This window comes from Tupaia chinensis, unplaced genomic scaffold (assembly GCF_000334495.1).
Source record: "Tupaia chinensis unplaced genomic scaffold, TupChi_1.0 Scaffold000001_1, whole genome shotgun sequence".
Classification (NCBI taxonomy): domain Eukaryota; kingdom Metazoa; phylum Chordata; class Mammalia; order Scandentia; family Tupaiidae; genus Tupaia; species Tupaia belangeri.
In genome coordinates this window covers 7,779,677-7,785,117 of record NW_006159427.1, presented here as the reverse complement: position 1 = coordinate 7,785,117, position 5,441 = coordinate 7,779,677, and positions in this window count along the sequence as shown.

Sequence of the window (5,441 nt, the reverse complement as noted above, 5' to 3'; positions counted from 1 at the left end):
AAAAAAAAAATGATCAAACCAATTAAAAGATGGGAAAATAAGCTGAACAAACAACTCTCTAAGAAAGATATATGAACAGCCCAAAAGCATATGAAAAAACATCTCTCATTATAAGGGAGACGCAAATCAAAACTACAATGAGACAGCACCTAACTCGAGACAGAATGGCTAAGATATTAAAAGAAAAAAAATGTTTAAGTGCTGGTGAGGCTGTCATGAATAGGGAACTCTTCTGCACTCTTGGTGGTAATGTGAATTAGTCCAGTCACTGTGGAGAACAACACGGAGGTCCCTCAAAGATCTACAAATAGAGCTACCATATGACTCCCAGCAATTCCACTCCTGTGTATCTACCCAAAGGATAGGAGACCACTCAGTCAGAAAAGGGCTTGCACATCTGTTTATTGTGGTATTATGCAAAATTGCTAAAACAGGGAACCAATCCATTGAAAAGTGTGGCACAGGCCTCGGAGCTCCAGTGACCTGGCTTGCATCCTCTACCAGGTTGGAGCTCCAGTGACCAAAGCTTATGTCCTCCACCAGGTCAAAGCCCCAGTGATCTAGCCTGTGCCCTGTGGTTGGAATTCGGTGATCGACATTTGCGTCCTCCACCACCTCAGAGTCCCAGTGACCCACGCTTGCAGCTTCCACCATGTCGGAGCCCCAGTGATCCGGCTTGTGTCCTGTGGTTGGAGTTCTAGTGACCCATGTTTGCATCCTCCACTGCCTCAGAGCCCCAGTGACCTGCACTTGCAGCCTCCACTGTGTCGGAGCCCCAGAGATCGAGCTTGCATCCTCCACCACCTTATAGCTTCGGTGACCCGGCTTGTGTCCTCCACAGCCTCGGAGCTCCACTGACCCATTGCGTGCTTTACCCCATCCCACTCCATTAGAGTTCTGCACTTGAGTCCTCCACCACCTTGGGGCTCCGGTGACCCACAATTGCGTCCTCCACCACATTGGAGCAGCTGCTGGCTCTGGGACTGTCCACCTTGCTGCCCTCCTCTTGCCGCCACCTCAACCACAAGCGTGCCAGTACCCCATGCCCCAACGTGCCCTTGCCCCCACGCTCTCCTCTCCTACTGGAAGTAGCAGCAACAGCAAGAGCCAACTGTGATGAAGTTCAAGCCCAACCAGACGTGGGCCTAGGACAGCCAGGGAGGGGTTCAAGCAGCTGACAACGTGCCTGTTCTTCTGGAGCAAGTGGGAGTTCCAGGTGCTGTTGGCCCTAGAGAAGAAGAAATGCATGTGATCCCTCCTGGCATTACAAGTTCCTTCACAGCACACACAGGTGTGTGTTTGATAAATGTTTGCTGACACCTGGATGTCTCACCACCCAGCCCTGGGATGTCTTCTGCTGACATCTCGTCATTAACCCCTCCCTACATCATTTCAGAAACACAGATTTTATCACATGCCAGCTAAACTGGTAAGTACCTTAATTACGTGTCTTTGTGAGGAAGGCTCCACAGCTTCCTGAAGTTTTCACTCCTTCCCCGAGGCTAAGAAGAAAATGAATCCTCATTATGCTAGAAAGCAAAGTGCCATCTTTGGGGACAACCAGCAACACTGTGTTTGTTCCTTGCCAAAAGGACTATTCCTTAAGACAGGACGCCTTCATTCCAGAACATGGCTCAGGAAATACCAGAGAGTGGAGAAACAAGGTGGCCTTAGCCTTCTAGTTCTCATCCAGTGTCCTCAGAGTGCTGATGTCCCTTAGGGTCTCTGTTCCTTTTCAACTGTCCCAGGCAGACGCCCAATTACCAGAGAAATTTGCTGGAAAATATAAGAACCCACTCATATTACAAACAAACTTCATTATCTTTGAATTAACATAAGATGGGATATACAAAACAATAACAAAAAAATCTGTAGCATACGAAATATCTGAATAAGTAAGTGGATCTCACTGTGTGCTGGGGAGACAACCATGGAACAGGCAGAACCAAAGTGAGATGTCGTACAGCAGTGTGGACAGCCCTTCTGCAAAGTGTGGACTAATAACGGATGAGATAAAGTTAAAAGCCTAGTATATAATACAAATGACCAATAGACCAAATTCACGTAGTACCAGCTCTACATGACATAAAATCATTGTCTGTTTAGATGGGAGACGGAAGTAACAAAATATAGAAGAAAAACAAAACAAACCAAAAATAAGAACAAAAAAACCTCATTTAATTATGGCCATGATAAGAATGGTTGTCTGGGGACCAGCAGTTGGCATAATGGCTATGTTACTGGACTCCCACGTGGTCAACTGCAGTTCGAATCCCGGACCCAGTGGCTTAAACTCACACCAGGCATGTGTGCGTGCGTGCCCAAGATCCTAAGAGGAGAATGGAGGAGATGGCGGCATGGCCATCCCCCCTGTCGGGGTGATTTCTCACTTTCTTCTCTCTCTTTCTGGCGAGCGCAACACCTTGTAGCAAAAACCTCTCCAAAAAAAGAAAAGAAAAGAATGGTTGTCTGCTCTTTCCCTCTTGGTACAAATGACTGGAACCTCTGGGCAAAATATAGGAACTACTCTTGGTCTTTGCATTTCCATTTAATCTATAATCAGCTTGTCAAGTTTCCAATACATGTGAGTCAAGATTTTAGATGAGACTGCGACTCTAGTTGCCTATCAATTTTAGGAGAGCACTTTAAATAGGACACCTGATCACCTGGTGCAATCTGTCCTTAGGGTCAGACCATTTCTTCCCCCCAAGGATCTGCTACCTCCATTTCTGGCATAGAGACATGACTGAGAGTCCCAGCCTCAGAGTTTCTATGAGATACTATGGAGGGACTCTCACTTCCTGCAGCAAACATTTCTCAAGGACAAAAAGGCCTTCTTGTAGTTCTGGAATCCTATAGTGGAAGAGTGTGAGGGGAAACAGATCAAAAATAAAATCAAAACCCAAAACAGTCTTGAATACAATTCCATCTACAGGAGGGCCTCTGTCCAATGTGTGAGTGGCAGAGTACCTTTTCTTAAACATATTTTAACCCAGGTCAGAAAAATAGCACTTACTCCAGGGGCACAGAGTTGACAAGTCTGAACAACACCGGAACTGACCCAGCAGGAGGTAAACCATCTTGCCAGGATGAGATGTGTGCATCAGCTCTGCTTGGGGATGCTGGGTTGTGGGTGAGGGGAAGAATACGGGGGCCTAGCACAGGCTAGGAGGAGGAGTGCGGGCAAAGCTGTTGTAGTCCTGGAAATGGGGATCATAGTGGACAGGGTGGTGGAGAGGGCTTGGTCTGTAGACCACAGAGGAAGAGTCAGGCATGCAGAGCCTCAAGATTGGGTACTGGTAAGCATTGGAATTAATCAAGGGTGGGAAACAGGTAGGGCAGAAGAGTGACAGAGAGACACTGTACTGGGGACTGGTCAGAGGGCTGCCGTATTGGGGAGGAATGACAGGAAACTGGGTGAGGTGAGAAGTATGGGAAGGAAGAAAAAGAGGAGGTGGCTGGGGTTTGAGAAGGATAATTAGAGGTAGCTTTCTTGTCATCGTTGCCAGGGGCACTACTAGATCCTCATCTGATCGAAATGAGTCCAAATGAGCAACTGGCCAAGTGCACAAAACTCCTCCAGCATTCATGTCACTGCACCCCCCCGCATCATCAAGTGACTGAATGCCCACTGTGACACGGCAGACCCCGCCCCACTGGTCTCCAGAGTGGGTGCCCACTGGGACATGGGCAGACCCCACCCCACTGGTCTTATAAGTGGGCCCCAACCAACAGGGAAACAGTCCCAGTTTCTAGGTTAAAAAGTGACCATAAGAAATAGCAGAGTAGAAAGGGAGCAGTCATATTAGTCCCTATTCTTGGGATAACACATAGGTTTATTTTCACTTGGCAAAGGGTTGGTTATAAGGAGAAGACGGAGGCTGGGGTTTGGGACCCTGGAGACTGTGAAGCAAGAATTAGGAAATGAAGTCAGTGTCCCACTGAATTTTTTTTTTTAACCTCTTTCCTTTTTTCATTCTCTTTTTAGTTAACATATAATAACTGTACATGTTGTGATGGTGATATTTTTTCCATACATGAATATAATGTATAATGATTAAAGGATAATTACTAAACGATATTAAAGATAAAAGATCTAATGTCCAATTATAAATAAATAAAGTGTGGCGCATATACTCTATGAAATACTACTTAGGCATAAAAACAAGACCTTAGCATTGGATAGAAAGTAGATGAACATGAACCTTCATGGCTCCTGAGAACTAGTCATTTTAGGGGAAACAGAGAAATGAAGATTTTCTATTGATAATTCAGCCTCCAGCACACAAACTCGCTTGGAAGGAAGACCCCTCTCAAGCCTCCTGTCTCTGTATCTGTCTTTGTCTCTCTCTACCTCTTTTTTTTTTTTTTTTTTTTTGTAATTTTTCCTTTATAAAATGTTTTAAGAGAAGGCATTTTCTGGGCTTTCTGGCCCCTCCTTTCCCTTTATCTTGTTAATAATTCTCTCTCCCCCTCCCAACCCAGGAGAGGCAAGGGAACAGGCCTTCTTGAAGACACCTTCATGGCTCCTGAGAACTAGCCATTTTGCACAGCACATGGTTTTCTAATTTTTCTATCTTTTAAATTTATTTTAAATATTAATTTCTTTTTCGTTTTTCTCTGTTTTTTCTTTTCTTTTTCTCAGCTTCTTGGGGGTTTTTTTGTGGCTGTTGTTTCTCTCTGTTTCCTTTTCTGCACGCTCCTCCATGCTCAGATTGAACTTCAAGTTTGGGAAGAAACACACCGTCCATCAGATGACTAGAAATCACTGCAGGGCCACAAGAAATATGGGAAAGCAAGAAAATACCTCTCCTCCAAGGGAAAGAATAACTCCTCTTCATCCACAGATAGTTCAAAGGAAATCATGGAAAATGTCTGATAAAGAATTTAGAATATTCATAATGGTGAAGCTAACAGAGATGGAAGAGGAGGAGAGAGACAATGAACTGCAGAAGAGGCAAGAGAAAGGAGCTAATGAGTTCCAGGAGGTGAGGAAATTCATGCAAGATCTAAAAGAGGAATTACACACTCTACAAAAGAATCAGATGGAACTGTTAGAGATGAAGGCTATAATACAGGAAGTCAAAATCTCCCTTGAAAGTATTAAAAGCAGACTACATCATACAGAAAATAGAATCTCAGATGTAGAAGAGAAAATTGCTGGCCTAGAAAAATCCACCATGAAGACTGAGAAAATGGCCCCAAAATTTGAGAATAACATACAAGAAATACTAGATACCATCAAACGTCCAAACATCCAGATAATAGGCATCCCAGAAGGCAAAGAGACTCAGAAGGGCATTGATAATCTATTCCATGGAATCCTACAAGAAAACTTTCCAAACCTAGAGAGGCACTCAAAGATCCAGTCCCAAGAAATACAAAGGACCCCAAATAGAATCAACCCAAGAAGATCTTCTCCAAGACACATTATAGCCAGA